At 39.7% G+C, this 18,443-nt stretch overlaps 1 protein-coding gene across 2 annotated transcripts in view; it reads right to left on the bottom strand.

Annotated features, from left to right (window-relative positions):
* LOC150106015 (uncharacterized) overlaps positions 1-18,443 on the bottom strand; it is a 387,593-nt gene that overhangs the window by 42,098 nt on the left and 327,052 nt on the right. The gene's annotated exons all lie outside the window — the stretch shown is intronic.

The raw sequence follows: 18,443 nt of genomic DNA, 5'->3' as shown, positions 1-18,443 counted from the left end.
CGAGGATGCCCTCTCGTCCTTTCCTCACCCTCCATAAATTGAAAAATTCCATCAACTGAAATCCTGTATGACCCTTTCAGAAGTTTGTAAGTTCAATCACACCACCCCTCTTTCTCCTGATTTGCTAGTGTCTACCGTCTACAAATTCTCAATCTGTCTTCATAATCAGTATTCCACAATCCTGATATCATTTTTAATACTCTCCTTTGTACTCTCTCCAATATATCAGAATCACAATGGAAACAAACCAGGAGACCAGACCTGCACACAATAGAGGTCTTATCAAGGTCTTTAAAGAGGCAAAATAACATCCTCATCTTTACATGTGAACATTTGTTTCAGCATTGCAATTATCTTTTGAGTTGTTTTTGCAATCTTTGCCACATGGCCCCTAAACTTCAACTTCCTATCTATTAACACTCCAAGATCCCTGGCATCATCAGTTTCTTCTAGCCTAATCCCACCAATGTAATATGACATTGGCTTGCCGAAGTGAATGACTTTACATTTACTGACATTTTCCCATACCCACAATTCCAGCCTATTTAAATCATTCTTCAAAGACTGCATATCAGCAGCATTCCTGATTATCCTACCTATCTTTGCATCATCAGCAAATAACTGTATGTCACTTGACAAATCCTTCCCAATATCATTAATGTACAGATTGAATAACAGTAGACCAAGCATTGATCCTTGTAGCACACCACTTGTTACCTTACATCATGTCTAGATATCTCGTCCAGACTTGATATAGGCCTAAGCCTTTACAAGTCTTTTACCCTATGCTTGTCCCAGTTATCATTGTAGGCATTCTCTGGTGGTAATGCCATGCCACCAGTGTGCCCTGTAGGGCCCTCAAGGAAAGAACTTTAATATCCTTCTACATAAGTCCAAGCTGTTTTAAGTCCTTGTAACTATCTGCACTCCATACACCATATAAAGAGATGGTGGCGCTGGTAAACCTTGGAGTTGCCCCATACTCCTCCCATATCTTACTAACTAGATCTTGGTTATTTTTATAATAGTTGACTTTATTATTATGACTATAGCTAGTGGGTGCCCTGTTCCCACCACCTGGGCATCAACTACACAAACGTCACCATCTCTTTTAATCACTAAATCTGGGTTACCCAAACCCGCAGAGGTCCTATAATGTGGTTCCACTGCAGTCTCCCAACCTTTGTTCTTAAAGCGGTTGTTCAGAATGGAGACCATGGCATTATGCCTCTGCACGTGGACCCCATGGGTGCGGAAGTAACACTGGACTATATGAGACAATGTCTCACTGTAGTGGCAGCCAGCCCTACAGTTTGAGTCGTCACTACCCCATCGAGCTGTGTGGGCTCAAATAAGCAGGTCATTGATCCTTGTCCTGATAAGGTCAATATACTTGAACCCAGGGAGGAGTCTAGTGCCATTTCTTAACCAATCATGCTGGGGAGACACCAGATATGACTCTTTTAAAGAAGCACCATCTACAGAACTGTGCAACAGAGATGCCCACCTCTTGTGTTCTGCAGGTGCTGACTCAATTAAAGTACCTTGATAATAGAACCAGCCTTTAGCCTGCCTGAAGTCTTCTTGTATTAATGGGCTATAGAAAGCCTCTCTGCAGATAGGGGAAGAAGATAGTTCTAACTGTGCAATTCTTGACAGTCACAGGCATGGGATCGGCCACCTAAGTGATGGAACCCCAAGCCCACCATCCTTCACCCTCGCATGGAAATATGCAGCAGTAGTGTCAGGCGGCAGTCGGAGCCATGATCTCACGGCTGAACAGATAGCCCTGTCCATTCGGGGCAGTACTGAGATATATGTCCTACCAAGCACCAACTCGTGGTAAAAGCAAGGTAGGAGATAGTGGGAAAGTTGAAACAGTCTGTGCTGGGGCTTGAGAGGAGCTTTCCTCAAAGAAGTGATCCCAGCTTCTAAGATAGAAGGGACAGAAGACCTTCCCTTTGGGGTGAACATGATACCTTGGTATCGTTCACTTAAACCTTGCAGACTCAGATCCCCCATATACTACTTTTTGATATCTGTCAGTCAGCCATCCTCTTATCCATGCTAATATTATATAACCCAAACCCATTTTCTCCAATTTATGCAGCAGTCTGCCATGCTGTATTCTTTCAAAAGCCTTAGAAAAATCCAAAAGTATCATGGTGTATCCATTCCCCTTATCTAGTTCAATGGTAACATTGTTAATGTGAGCAAGTTGCTAAAACATGATCTTCCCTTAGTAAACCCATGTTGTTCATTGCAAAGTAGATATTCACTGTCAACCCATTTCTGAATGCGGGCCCTAACCAATTTTTCCAAAATCTTCACCACCACTCCTGAGATACTAATTGGTCGATAGTTGGATACATCAGTCTTTGCACCATCCTTGTGCAATAGAATTACCATACATTCCTTCCATTTCTGTGGAATCTTCCCTGTTCTGAGACTCATATTAAACATCCTGGTCAAAGGAATGACCAGTTCAGCTGAACACTCTTTTAACTCACATGCTAATATTTCATCAGTCCCTATTGCTGAATTCTTATTCAGTTTGTGCAACAGCTCTAATACATCGGCCTCACACATCTGCATTTTTTCATCTAGTGAAAAGGTAACAGTGAGCTCAATGTTGCGTTCACCACGTTGATAGCTTTTAATGAAATGGGCACTCATTAACTGAACAACCTCTTCTGCATCTGTAACCCTCACTCTAACACAAATGTTAAAGTAGCGTTAAGTAAAGACAAATATTTTTTCCTAGACTTCTCTTTCACAAATGTATAAATAACATCATCATAATTTGAATTATTCGCAACATCATTTTCTACAAATAACAGTGATAAATTTGAAATTTTATCCTGATGCAAGAAGAGTTTCATAAATAATTTTTCACACTTTTAAGAATAGAAAATGAGCATTACTGCAAGCAGGTCATGGACACAAAAAATATATGAAAGGGCGTATGATCTATTTAGATATTGACTTGAAGCAATGACACCCTTTTTTTGAGCTATATATATATATATATATATATATATATTATAGTGATATAGGAAATTTTACAGTAAACAATTATAATTTTTTTATGTTCAATTTTAATTATTTATAATTTTAATTTTTCATTTTTAAATCTCACTGTTTGGGGCCCTTAAATTGGCCCTAAGTTTTCAGGGGCTCAGCTACAACCTCGTATGCCTATGCATAAGCATGGCCCTGAGTAAAAGCAATGAACACTAAACCAAGGAGAAACTACAGTTCTGAATTAATTTCTTTAGAAATAATGAAATAACAAAGTGTTACTTAGAAGAAAGTATTTCATCAAACTGCCAGCCCATTCTCATTCATTCATTCATTCATTCCGTAATCATAGTAAATACCCACTAACGGGCACACCATGCTAGCATGTTAGTGGGTATATATAAATAGGGTGATGACTGGACATTAGGTCAGAAGCTGTAGTCAGTTCTTCACATTCTTAAAGGATATGTGGAAGGCTACTCTTAGTTATCTAGCTTTGACCCTTAAGTGACCCATATCAAATTAAAAATATATAAATTGTAAATTATGTTATTATTATTAATATCAAACCTCCACAGAGTGAAAAGACTCACTCCAGGAGACACACACTGGTACACAAAACCAATCAAAGTATGCCTTAAACTCATTCAGTATATCTGCATTCACTACAAACAATGTCAGGCAACACATTCCATTTGCCAACTACTCTCCATGCAAAGAACCTGCTCCTTATGTTCCTACTCACACCCTCCTTAAACAGCTTCAGGGTATTTTCCCTTGTTCTACCTCCATCTTCCATTCTATGAAAAATATTTTCCACATTAACCCAGTAACAACCTTTTACCAACTTAAATATCTCAACCATATTCCCTCTCTTCCTCCTATTCACATGGCTTTTCAAACTGTATTCCCTCAATCTGTCCTCATATCTCACATCCCAATGACCAGTTATGACCTTAGTTTGTCTTCTCTGGACCCTTTACGGTATATCCTCTTCACCATGAAAACCTTCTTTCTACTTGCCACATATTGAGAAAACTCATTTTTGGCCTCATTTGCTAATTTCTGCTCATGCTGCTGTTTTTTTGGCCTTACCAACTAAATCATTGCCCTGGCCTGCTCTTTATACTCTTTGTGCAACTGATCATTAACATTATTCATCTTGTGTTGCCTGCAAAGTGCCATCTTTATAATAAATTTAGTTTAATACTTCATCCAAGTGTGGATTAAGTATTAAACTAAATTTATTATATTCTAACCAAGTGAAAAATAAACTTTCAACATCAAAGTGCCATCTTCTTCTTCTTCCAGATTTCATGCTTAATCCCAAAGTTCATCCATTTTACACCTACTTTTTTCAGTCTTATGACCTTCATTTTGTCAGTTCCCAAACAGCATTTATCATTTTCACTATGTTATTTCAGGAAATTACAACGTACTAGGATATACATTAAAATAAATTTTTAATATATTTCTATATTTCGGCAACGTCACGCTGCCATTTTCAAGAACTTGGGTACAAGATATGTGCATGCAGGCACAGCAAAACAATAAATGAGCAAGAAGTATGAAGCTATTATTTCTCCTCAAGTCCTGATGGTGCCCTCTAGCGGGCAATGTTGGTATTCTTGGGCGATTGGGCTGCAGGTCTTCTGATGTAGGTTTCCCAAATTTGAGGAAGTCTCATGCAGCCGAATTTATTGAGGTTTGGCTCGTTTCTTAAGGCTGAAGCTGATTCTATGAACAGCCTTTCATATCTGTATTTGCTACGGTGTATTATCCTGGCTTTTTTCCACCGTATTCTATGGCAGGTATCCAGAGCATGGTCAGCAAGACCAGAGTGGCTGTATTGGTGAAACCGGATGTAGTCCTTGTGTTCTGAAATTCTGATATTTGCTGTCCTGCCTGTTTGGCCGAAGTAGGACAGCTTACAGCTGCAAGGGACCTGGTACACACCAGGTAGGTCTAGGGGGGGAGGTTGGTCTTTTGTTGAGCGGATAAGGGATGCCAATTTTTTATAAGGTTTGTAACAAGAAGTTATGTTATGCTTTTTTAAGATTTTTGTGATTTTTTCTGAGGTGCCTCGGATACAGGGTATGGTGATGGATTTAGAGTAATCCTTGTTGTGAGGGGGAAGGGGGGGTTGTGGTTTACAGGTTTTAATATCTTTTGGATTTTTTTGGGGGGGGTAGCCATTGGCTGAGAACGTGTTGAGGATGTGGTTTAGTTCTGTGGTTAGGGCATTGTCATTCGAGCAGATAAGTTTAGCCCTGTTGTGTAGTGTCTTAATGACTCCATATTGTTGTGAGGGGTGGTGGAATTGCTGGTGAATGTATCTGCCTGTATGGGTGGGTTTTCTATATACTGAGAAAACCAAGGTTCCATCAGGCTGGCGGGTGACTAGTGTGTCTAAGAACAGAATGCAGTTGTTTTTTTCTTCTTCCAGGGTGAATTTGATTCTGGGGTGTTGGTTGTTTAAGTGTGTTAAGAAGGAGAGGAGTGCATCGGAGCCATGTCGCCAAATAGCGAATACATCATCTACATAGCGAAGCCAAATGGTTGGTTTTTGTGGGGCAGAGTTCAAGGCTTGCTCTTCAAAAGTCTCCATATAAAAGGGTGGGGAGAGTGGAGAACCCATGGCTGTCCCCTCTATTTGTTTGTAGAATTTTCCTTGCCAAACAAAATAGCCTGAGTTCATTGTGAACTGAAATAGTGCTGTGATATTGGGAGGAAATTTAGCTTGGATTATCTCTAAGGATTCTTTGAGTGGGACATTCGTAAATAAGGAGGAGACATCAAAACTGACCATTATGTCAGTGTGTTTGAGTGTAAGGTTTTCTATGCTGGCTTTGAAGTGGCCTGAGTTTTTTTATGTATGAAGGTGTGTTGCCAGTATAGTGTGAGAGAGCTTTGGCCAAATGTTTTGCTAGTTTGTATGTAGGGGAATCAATGCCATCCACTATGGAACGTAATGGCACATTTTCCTTGTGAATTTTTGGGAGTCCATAAATACGGGGGGGGGGGGGTATGGAGTTATATGGTTTTAGTTTGTTGGTGATTTCCACTGGCCAAGAAGTGACCTTCTTAAGGAGCCTGTGGAGTTTTCTAATTTGTGAGTTGGTGGGATTGTATTCGATAGGGAGGTAAGTGGCACGATCTAACAATAGAGATTTCAGCTTACCTGTGTAATCTTTTTGGTTCAGCAATACTGTGGCATTCCCTTTGTCAGCTTTGGTGATTATTATTTTCTTGTTTTTCTTTAATTCTAATAGAGATTTAATTTCTTTACTGGGCATGTTGGTTTTAGGTAGTTTGGCTTTGGTCAGAACACAAGCTACATCCAGTCTAATATCGTTGGCGACGTGGCTTGGGAGGTGTCGGATCCTGCGTTCAATCTGTATCATGATATCCTCAGCAGGTATTCTTTTGGGCGCAATGGCGAAGTTGTGGCCACGTGCGAGGGCGTCGAGTGCTTCAGGTTTCACACTTAGTGACGACAGATTCACTACCGTATTGGTAGGAAGTTGTGGTTTCGAGATCGCGATTTTTTTAAATTTTCGAATTTTTTGATGTGTCGATCTCGGACTAATCTAAACTCTTTCTCCGCTGCAGTTCACGGGATGTCGTGTAAAATCGACCAAATTTCGTGGCTTAAGGTGCTTGAAAGGTCATCTTCGAGTGCCTGTATAGCTGAGTTAGCTTCACACAGGAAATGGCGAGTGGCGGCAATTTGTTCTCTGAGTAAGGCTTGGCTGGCACAGTTATAGATACGAAGTGCCTTCTGCGAAGAGAAACGGTGCTTGAATTTCACACAGTTAGGGATTACCTGGTTATCCCGGCAGCGCTTCAGGAAGGTGAGACGATTCAGTTGTCTTGGTAGCTTCAACTTCAATTTACCGTAATGGCGTGCTTTACGTGCGGTAACATCTCCGTGGATTATCGTAATTCTCGTGGAAAGGCTTAGACGTTGGTTATGCATTTTCACTATGTTATTTCAGGAAATTACAACGTACTAGGATATACATTAAAATAAATTTTTAATATATTTCTATATTTCGGCAACGTCATGCTGCCATTTTCAAGAACTTGGGTACAAGATATGTGCACGCAGGCACAGCAAAACAATAAATGAGCAAGAAGTATGAAGCTATTATTTCTCCTAAAGTCCTGATGGTGCCCTCTAGCGGGCAATGTTGGTATTCTTGGGCGACTGGGCTGAAGGTCTTCTGATGTAGGTTTCCCAAATTTGAGGAAGTCTCATGCAGCCGAATTTATTGAGGTTTGGCTCGTTTCTTAAGACTGAAGCTGATTCTATGAACAGCCTTTCATATCTGTATTTGCTACGGTGTATTATCCTGGCTTTTTTCCACCGTATTCTATGGCAGGTATCCAGAGCATGGTCAGCAAGACCAGAGTGGCTGTATTGGTGAAACCGGATGTAGTCCTTGTGTTCTGAAATTCTGATATTTGCTGTTCTGCCTGTTTGGCCGAAGTAGGACAGCTTACAGCTGCAAGGGACCTGGTACACACCAGGTAGGTCTAAGGGGGGGGGGGGGGGAAGGTTGGTCTTTTGTTGAGCGGATAAGGGATGCCAATTTTTTATAAGGTTTGTAACAAGAAGTTAAGTTATGTTTTTTTAAGATTTTTGTGATTTTTTCTGAGGTGCCTCGGACATCGAATACAATCCCACCAACTCACAAATTAGAAAACTCCACAGGCTCCTTAAGAAGGTCACTTCTTGGCCAGTGGAAATCACCAACAAACTAAAACCATATAACTCCATACCCCCCCGTATTTATGGACTCCAAAAAATTCACAAGGAAAATGTGCCATTACGTCCCATAGTGGATGGCATTGATTCCCCCACATACAAACTAGCGAAACATTTGGCCAAAGCTCTCCTACACTATACTGGCAACACACCTTCATACATAAAAAAACTCAGCCCACTTCAAAGCCAGCATAGAAAACCTTACACTCAAACACACTGACATAATGGTCAGTTTTGATGTCTCCTCCTTATTTACGAATGTCCCACTCAAAGAATCCTTAGAGCTAATCCAAGCTAAATTTCCTCCCAATATCACAGCCCTATTTCAGTTCACAATGAACTCAGGCTATTTTGTTTGGCAAGGAAAATTCTACAAACAAATAGAGGGGACAGCCATGGGTTCTCCACTCTCCCCAACCTTGGCCAACCTTTTATATGGAGACTTTTGAAGAGCAAGCCTTGAACTCTGCTCCACAAAAACCAACCATTTGGCTTCGCTATGTAGATGATGTATTCGCTATTTGGCCACATGGCCAAATAGCGAATACATCATCAATCCGTTCTTAGACACACTAGTCACCCGCCAGCCTGATGGAACCTTATCTCAGTATATAGAAAACCCACCCATACAGGCAGATACATTCACCAGCAATCCCCCCCCCCCACCTCACAACAATATGGAGTCATTAAGACATTACACAACAGGGCTAAACTTATCTGCTCGAATGACAATGCCCTAACCACAGAACTAAACCACATCCTCAACACGTTCTCAGCCAATGGCTACCCCCCCAAAAAATCCAAAAGATATTAAAACCTGTAAACCACAACCCCCCCTTCCCCCTCACAACAAGGATTACTCTAAATCCATCACCATACCCTATATCCGAGGCACCTCAGAAAAAATCACAAAAATCTTAAAAAAGCATAACTTAACTTCTTGTTACAAACCTTATAAAAAATTGGCATCCCTTATCTGCTCAACAAAAGACCAACCTCATCCCCCTAGACCTACCTGGCGTGTACCAGGTCCCTTGCAGCTGTAAGCTGTCCTACTTCGGCCAAACAGGCAGGACAGCAAATATCAGAATTTCAGAACACAAGGACTACATCCGGTTTCACCAATACAGCCACTCTGGTCTTGCTGACCATGCTCTGGATACCTGCCATAGAATACGGTGGAAAAAAGCCAGGATAATACACCGTAGCAAATACAGATATGAAAGGCTGTTCATAGAATCAGCTTCAGCCTTAAGAAACGAGCCAAACCTCAATAAATTCGGCTGCATGAGACGTCCTCAAATTTGGGAAACCTACATCAGAAGACCTGCAGCCCAATCGCCCAAGAATACCAACATTGCCCGCTAGAGGGCACCATCAGGACTTTAGGAGAAATAATAGCTTCATACTTCTTGCTCATTTATTGTTTTGCTGTGCCTGCGTGCACATATTTTGTACCCAAGTTCTTGAAAATGGCAGCGTGACGTTGCCGAAATATAGAAATATATTAAAAATTTATTTTAATGTATATTCTAGTACGTTGTAATTTCCTGAAATAACATAGTGAAAATGCATAACCAACGTCTAAGCCTTTCCACGAGAATTAGCATTTATCATTATCCCAAACAGCTTGTCATAATAACAATCCTTGCACTTCCATATATATCCATTCCTCATAGAAGTCTTCAGATAGCTAGCCACAACCTAGGTGATCTCTTCATGATCACTCTCACCACATAAATTGTGAATTATAAATTACATACATATATATATATATGCAAGATTAAGGGAGGAGAGAGAGAGAGAGAGAGAGAGAGAGAGAGAGAGAGAGAGACTCTCTCTCTCTCTCTGTCAAGTGTTGTGGTTAAGTTGTTGGAGAAGCTTGTGAAAACTAGGATCCAGAATTGGGTTGACAACAATGGTATTATCTTTGATGGACAGCATGGATTTGCTAAAGGTAGGTCATGTTTTAGTAATCTACTTACTTATTACAATAAGGTGACTGCTTCCTTGGACAGAGGAGAAGGATACACAGTAATATACTTAGATTTTGCAAAAGCTTTTGATAGAGTACTGCATGATAAGTTGATAGTTAAACTAGAGCAGATGGGGTTTGATATTAGATTAGTGCATTGGTTATCTGATAGACATCAACAAGTTGTATATAGGGGAAGCGATATCCAGGAAAAGGAAAGTCACTAGTGGTGTTCTTCAGGGGTCTGTTTTAGAGCCATTACTGTTTAACTTATATATTAATGATATTGGTGAAGATTTGGATGGAGATATTCAGTTGTTTGAAAATGATGCAAAGTTGGGACGAAACATGAAGAGTAGAGAAAATGTTGTGGCCTTACAAGAAGACTTGAATAAATTGTCAAGCGATTGGGCACGTGAATGAGGATATGATGTTGCAAAATGTAAGGTTTTAAAATTTGAAAAACAAAGATGGGATGCAGAATTTATGCTTGGTGAGAATATATTGTTGGAGGTAGAGGAAATAAGAGATCTAGGGGTGATAGTGGATAAGGATCTGAAATTTAGGAGACACATTGCCAAAACTCTGAAGACAACACAAAGGCTTCTGGGAATAATGCAGAGGACAATGACTTGTAGAAGTAGGGAGATTATTGTTCCACTGTATAACTTTTTGATTAGGCTACACATGGACTATTGTGCCCAGATTTCGTTACATGGTTTTCAGAAGAACAAAGAGATGTTGGAAAGGGTCCAGAGGCAACTGACTAAGGTAGTTTCTCATCATCATCATCATGCATATCAAGGATTTAGGCCTAGCATGGCTGCCTGTTCCAGCCTTAGACATGGCATGGATGTTTGTGATTGTCTGTGAAAATACTAGTGCCGATGGACAGTAGATGGTGTTGTTGTAAATGATGGGTTGAGCAGTGGAGATGGAGAGTTGTAGAGAAGGTGCCCTCCTTCAATGAGTCTTGGACTCCCTGGAGGTGTCAAATAATAATAATAATAAAAAAAAACAGATGAAAAGTTATTTCAAAAATATGTGGAACAATTAAAAGGACACTGAAGAAAAGAAAAACAAGAAATCAAACTTAAATTTTATCAAATAATTGCCACTTCTACTTGGTTATGATCAATTCTCATCTGCCCAAGGCAGATTTAATCCCCCTAATTAGGGGTTTCTAGGCAAATTAATGCAGCTGATTTGCCACTCCTCTGCTACATCCCCCTAAGGGCAAGTATTTATGCTTGTAGATTATTCATGGGGCTGGCTTGCTTGTTTTTTGAGGGAAAAAAAAAAACAGAGTTTCAGGGAGAAAAAAAACTCCACATCCATATGAAACCAGTTAACTTACCATTTGGTGACTGAGTTACTTTGATAGCAAAAAATGTCACACTTAAGACAGAGCCTTGGAAAACATCTATCTTCTGATTACTGATATTGCTGAGATAGTGTACTTCCCACTCTCACTTGGGAAGTTTGTCCCAACAGAAAGTTTTTAATAAATACAGGAAGGTGTCCTCTGAGCCCTAGGTTAGAGGTCTTTTAATATGCCTTATCTCCAGGCTGTGTCATAAGCTTTTTCCATGTCAAAGAAAACTAAAACCACATCTGCTTGCTTCAGAAAAGCAGATGTGGTTTTATACTTGTATAAGCGATGCTTCAGAAAAGCATCGCTTATACAAGCTTCTAAATGAACCAAATGGTCTAAAGTTGAATGATATCTATGGAAGCTACGTTATGTATTGGAGAGAATATCGTTGCTTTCTAAACATCAGAGAAGCCTGGAATTAACAATTTTCTCTAATTTCTTACAAAGACAGCTACTCAGAGCAATAGGTCGATAATTATTTGCTTCTTCTGGATCCATTCCTTGTTTTGGGATAGTAATGACAACTGACTTACGCCAAGAATCCAAAAAGTCTTCCTCTGCAAGTATTTCTATTATACAGTGTGATTATAATAAAAATTCCCATTTTGAAATGCTGTAAATGGGTAACTACTCAGTGGAAAATGATTTAATATTTAACATGATGATGTGTGGCAATGGAATTTTATTTTGCACAACCAATGTTAGTTCTAAAAAAGTGCCACTAGGGCAATGCATGTCACTCCATATGATATCTTCATCATATGGCAAGACAACATGGAAAACCTACATATGTTTGTTAATAGAATCAACACACTCCACAATAAAATCAAATTTACTCTAGAAGTAGAAAACAACAAACAGCTACACTTCTTGGACATACTAGTTAAAAGACAAGGTAACAATATCAAACTGTCAATTTACAAAAAACCTATGGACACTGGACGATATCTACATTACTCTTCAAACCATCATAGGTCACATAAACAGAGCATCATCCACATGTTGAGAAATTCAGCTAGAAACTTTATCTCCGATGATGAAGTTCAAACAAAACTGTCTCAAATTGCTATAACACTATCGTAAAATGGTTATCCTCGAAACATCATCAATAAATTTCTACACAAAGATAACCAACAAGAAAGAACAGTCTCCCAGCAAATTTCAATAGCAGTCATCCCCTTTATGGGTTCAATTTCCACCAAAATTGCGAGATTGTTAAAGGCCCATAACATCAGGGTTGTATTTAAACCAACTACTAGCATCACACAGGTTCTAAGATCTCCTAAAGATAGTGTTCCATTTTATAAATATCCAGGTGTGTATAATATTCCATGCACGTGTGGTCTTTCCTACATTGGACAAACTTCGAGAAGCCTGGAAATAAGACAGAAAGAATATGTTGGCAATGTAAATCACAACAGAATGATCACCTCCGGGTTAGCACATCACTTTTCAACTTCGAACCACACTATAGAGTAGAATTATTATTATTACATCAAGACCTCATGGAGTCAAAGACTCATCTGGGAGGTCCTTTTATCACACACACATCTTATCATACCGAGCCTTAAACACACTCAAACGCCTTGCAGACACCACACTCTCAGGCAAGGCATTCCAATCATTCACAACTCTGCACGAAAAAAACCTGCCTCTCACTCAACTACACACACCTTCTTTATACAGTTTCACACTGATCTCCCACTATTCTCTGTAGAACTTCTCCACCAATGATCTTATAACAACTCCTTATCAACTTGTAGGTCTCTATCATATCTCCCCTCTTCCTCCTCTCTACCAGACTCTGCAAATTACATCTTCTCAATCTTTCCTCATACTCAACATTCCAGAGGTCAGAAACTACCTTTGTCAGTTGCCTTTGGACCCTTTCCAACATCTTTTCATCCTTCTGAAAACCTGGTGACCAAATCTGGGCACAATAGTCCATGTGTGGCCTAATCAAAGCCTTATACAACAGACCAAGAATCTCCGAACTTCTACAAGTCACAGTCCTCTGCATCATTCCCAGAAGCCTTTGTGTTGTCTTCACAATTTTGGCGATGTGTCCCCTAAATTTTAGATCCTTATCCACTATCACCCCCAGATCTCTTATTTCCTCTACCACCAACAATATATTCTCACCAAGCATAAATTCTGCATCCCATCTTTGTTTTTCAAATTTTAAAACCTTACATTTTGCAACATTAAACTCACATCCTCATTCTCGTGCCCAATCGCTCAATTTATTCAAGTCTTCTTGTAAGGCCACAACATCTTCTCTACTGCATTTTTGAAAATGGAGACAACTACCGTGTTTGAATAAAAACTTTAGTTTAATATAACTAAAATCTACATTCGACGTTTCGACCTTTCTGTCAAGGTCATCTTCTGGAGCATACAACTATACACAGGAAACAAGCTATACTACAATGAAACTGGTTTGTTAAAGACACTGACCAACCGCTACAACAATTGTTGGCCTGACCTCTGGTGAGAAAAAAAATAATAAAAAAATAAAATAAAAATAAAATAAAAAATAATACATCAACGCTAGAGTTCCATTATTAGTGTTGTCTACTATATACATATATTAACATCATTCCAGCCAGGATCTTTCATATTAGGTAGGCTGAATGTGTGCCATCCAGATCCTTGGAATTTTCATGCCATCTTTGTTGTTGATATTTGGGTGATTTATCAGGATTTCGCATGATTCCTTAAATTTCCTTTCATACCAGGTTTTTGTGCAGTGTAAGGAGCAGGTGCTTTTCCAGTTGATTTGGTGTAAGGTGTTGAGTGCATGGTCTGAGAGGCCTGCTTCACCATAATGGTTATATTTAATGTGTCTAATGTGTTCTTTCTTGCATATAGGGATTGTCCGTCCTGTTTCACCAATGTATGGTAAGTTACAGGTGCAGCGGATGCAATAGACTCCAGGATGTGCTAATGGGAGGAGAGGATCCTTAGAGGAGCTGAATATGGTTTTAAGTTTAGTGGGTGGTTTAAAGGTGGCATTGAGGTTATAATGTTGTAGGATTCTGTTGATTTTTTCTGATAATCCTTTAATCTATGGGATGGCTATGGTTTTACTGTAATCTAGATTCGTTTTTGTTGTAGTTTTATAGAGTATTTTATTAACAGTATTTTTGTTATATCCATTATTTATGAATGTGTCACTAATGATTTTTAGTTGCAAATAGTTGTGGCTCTGTTTTTAAGGGTGTTAACGACTCCATATTTTTGTGATGGGTGGTGGTATGAATTAGCATGTATGTATTGGCCAGTGTGTGTCGGTTTTCGGTAGACCGTGAAGGATAGACTGCCTGAAGGAAGACGTGTGACTATTGTGTCTAGAAATGGGAGCGAATTTTGGTTTTCGATTTCGATGGTAAATTGTATGCGTTCGTGTTGTTTGTTCAGGTGGCTGAGGAATGTGTTTAGCGTTTGTCGCCCGTGCGGCCAGATCGCGAACACGTCATCAACATATCTAAGCCAGACTGTCGGTCTTAGCGTGCTGGAATCGAGCCCTTTGCTCAAAGGTTTCCATGTAGAAGTTAGCGATTGGGGGGGGGGAATAGTGGTGAGCCCATGGCTGTACCTTCTTTTTGTAGGTAGAATTTGTTTTGCCACACGAAGTACCCGGACTTTAGTATGGGAAAAGAGGGCCGTAATATCGGGCAGAAATTTGTTCTGTAGTAGGAGAATTGTGTCACTGATAGGGACATTAGTGAAAAGGGCAGAAACGTCGAAACTGACTAACAAGTCGTCTTTGTCGAGTGTTATGTTTTTAATTTTGTTTATAAAGTGTTGTGTGTTTTTTATGTAGGAGAAGGAATGACCTACCAACTCCTTGAGTGTTGCCGCTAATTTCTTGGCTAGGTGGTAATTGGGACTGTCTATTCCTTCCACGATTGGTGGAAGGGGGCACATTTTGTTTGTGTATTTTCGGAACTCCATATAATCTGGGGGAGCGGGCGTAGTGGGGTTTGAGTTTTTTAACCGTGTCTGATGGCCAAGAAGTGATGGACTTGAGTAGTTTTTCTGTTTTATCTTTTATCCTTTTTGTTGGGTTATAATTTACCAATTTATATGTGTTGTTATCGGCTACTAGTTGATTCATTTGAAGTACGTATGTTGACCTGTCAAGGATAACAGTGGCATTGCCTTTATCTGCTTTCGTTATTATTATGTTTTGTTTGGCTTTTAATGATTTAATTGCTGCTAATTCTGTTTTTGTCAGGTTGTTCTGTATGGTTTTCTTAGTATTCAGGACATTACTGGTTTCTAGTCGTATTTTATCTGCTATATTGTTAGGTAGGGATCTGATGCCTCTTCAATGTGGTAGATAAAATCCAATTTGTTTACCTTTTTCGGTGCTATTGCGTAGTTCAGTCCTTTATTTAGTAGCATAAGTTCGCCGTTGTTCAGTTCAGGGAGTGGCTTGATAGGTTAGTCACATGGTTCTTGCTTGTCGGTGGTTGGTCGCTCCTTGTCTACCTTGTTTGTTGGTCAGTGTCTTTAACAAACCAGTTTCATTGTAGTATAGCTTGTTTCCTGTGTATAGTTGTATGCTCCAGAAGATGACCTTGACAGAAAGGTCGAAACGTCGAATGTAGATTTTAGTTATATTAAACTAAAGTTTTTATTCAAACACGGTAGTTGTCTCCATAATTTTCAAAAATGCATTCGGATCACCATGTAAGCCTAAAAGAAAGGATCTTCTCTACTCTTCATGGTTCGTCCCAACTTTGCATCATTTGCAAACAACTGCATATCTCCATCCAAATCATCGCCAATATCATTAATATACAAGTTAAACAGTAATGGCCCTAAAACAGACTCCCTGATACACTCCACTAGTGACTTTCCTTTTAATGGATATCGCACCCCCATACACAACTTGTTGAAACCTATCAGATAGCCAGTCTCCAATCCAATGCACTAATCAAATATCCAACCCGATCTGCTCTAGTTTCACTGTCAAATTATCATGAGGTACTCTATCAAAAGCTTTTGCAAAATCTAAGTATATTACTGTGTATCCTTCTCCTCTGTCCAAGGAAGCAGTCACTTTATTGTAATAAGTAAGTAGATTAGGAAAACATGATCTCCCTTTAGCAAATCCATGCTGTCCATCAAAGATTATACCATTGTTGTCTACCCAACTCTGGATCCTAGTTCTCACAAGCTTCTCCAACACATTAACCACAACACCTGACACACAGATAGGGCTATAGTTTGATGCTTGAGTTCAATCACCTTCTTTATGAAGTGGCACAATCTTGCCCTCCTTCCACTCCTTAGGAACTTTACCAAGTGCAAGACTCATATTAAAAAAATATGCCAAGGCAGGTGTCAACTCTCTGGCACTTTCCTTCAGAATATGCAGTGATATATTATAAAGTTCCACAGCCTTATTTACATCTAGTTTACTCAACTTCCCCAAACACCTCTTGCTCACTTACAGTCAGTCTCTCCTCATCATTACCAACTGCTCTCAATCTCTCCATGAAGTCACATTCACAAGATTGAAAGATCTTTATGAACTGCTCATTAAATATCTCCACCACACATTCTGCAACAGCTGTCTTTATACCATTTCCTCCAATCAATGTCATCCTTCCCTAATCATTCTTTCTTTTGCTGGCTACATCTCGAAAGAACTCCATAGGATTCTTTTTGGCTTCATTAGCTAACTACTGTTCATACCTCTCTTTAGCTACTCTCACCAACCAAGTCACCCTCCTTGCCTGGTCTTTGTAGACCTCATGAAATTGGTTATTTCCACTTCTCTTATGCTGCCTCCACAATGCCCCTTTTCTCTGTATCGCATGCTTGATCTCTCTATTCATCCATCTCACACCTACCTTATTTAACCTTCTCACCCTTGGAATACATTTAGACACTGCATCTGCTAGATAGTTTTTGAAAATCCCCCAAGCTGCACTGATCTCTTTTCCAGCTAACTCCTCATTCCATGCTACACCTGCAAGCTGTCCTGAGCTCTTCATAATCCCCCTCCCCTTGTAGTTCCACATATACCCTTTTCTCACAGAGGTCCTCACACTGCTGGCAACCACCCAGGTAATACCCCATGGTCACTCTCACCAATTGGTGGATGATTTGACACCTCATTTATAATTACATTCTCTGATGAGATGACCAAATCCAAGACCCTCAATCCTCATGTGCTTTCTATTATATACTGTCTGAGGTAGTCATCCCTCAAAAACTCAAGAAACTAATTTTCTTTACTTCCAGTTGCTATATCATCATTCCAGTCTATATTGCCATAATTAAAATCACCAATAATGATTATCCTTTTATTTGCTTGGCTAATTTGATGATACATTTCATTATTACCACCATTCATATTATCTGGTGTATAACAACATGCAACCAAGTATTTGGTTCAATTCACCTCTATCTCACACCATACTGCCTCAAAACCACTGGCACTATTTCTGTCTTGCATCTCTACTTTGTATGGACATAACTCTTTCTCTATCATCAATAGCATTCCCCCTCCCTTTTTACCCCTTCTATCCTCAACGAAACACATCATATCCTTCCATCTCTATTCCTGTCAGGATGTCATCCTCTTCCAACCATGTCTCACTTATCCTGACAATCTTTGGGTGAACAGACGCAATTAGTGCAACCATTTCATCTGCCTTGTTTCTTATACTTCTAGCACTGGTATACAAACACAACAGCTCATTTCTGGATCTACAGCTAGTTCCACTTGATACCAACTGATATTCCAATTGATACCACTCACTCGATATGATCTCTCCATGCTAGACCGGGGCCATTTCACTTTCTGCTTCTTCATTTTAGAACCCTTTTCAATTCCAACTGTTTCCTCTTGATCCATGGTCATCCCATTCCTTTCCTGCCTACACATGCTCTCACCTCCTCTTGGAGCATCCACCTTTCTCACGCTGTGTACCCCTGTCCCCCCTGAGCCTCCCCGTTTCCCTGCTCCTCTTGTACACCCATTCTCTCATTTTCTATACTCATACCACTCACAGAATAACAGCTATATGCCCTACGTAGACGAAGATTACAGAAATTGATTATTTAAAGAAGCAGCAGTAGTGCTACGTACAGGCAGCAACCTAAACAGAAATCAAGGGACCATACTGAACGATACTTGGAAAAAATATAATTATTTCCCTCAGTTCAACAGAACTACAGTACATGAATAATCATATTAAGCGTTTGCATGTAACGCGTGTTCATGATACTGGGTAGAAATGTCACGCGAACATGTTACCTTAGCTACCTAACAGGTACTA

This window comes from Typopeltis vanoorti, chromosome 6, assembly GCF_054136105.1.
Source record: "Typopeltis vanoorti isolate ZY-2024b chromosome 6, IOZ_Tvanoo_1.0, whole genome shotgun sequence".
Classification (NCBI taxonomy): domain Eukaryota; kingdom Metazoa; phylum Arthropoda; class Arachnida; order Uropygi; family Thelyphonidae; genus Typopeltis; species Typopeltis vanoorti.
Note: the sequence above shows the minus strand (reverse complement) of the source record. Positions and strands in the feature narration are given on the sequence as shown.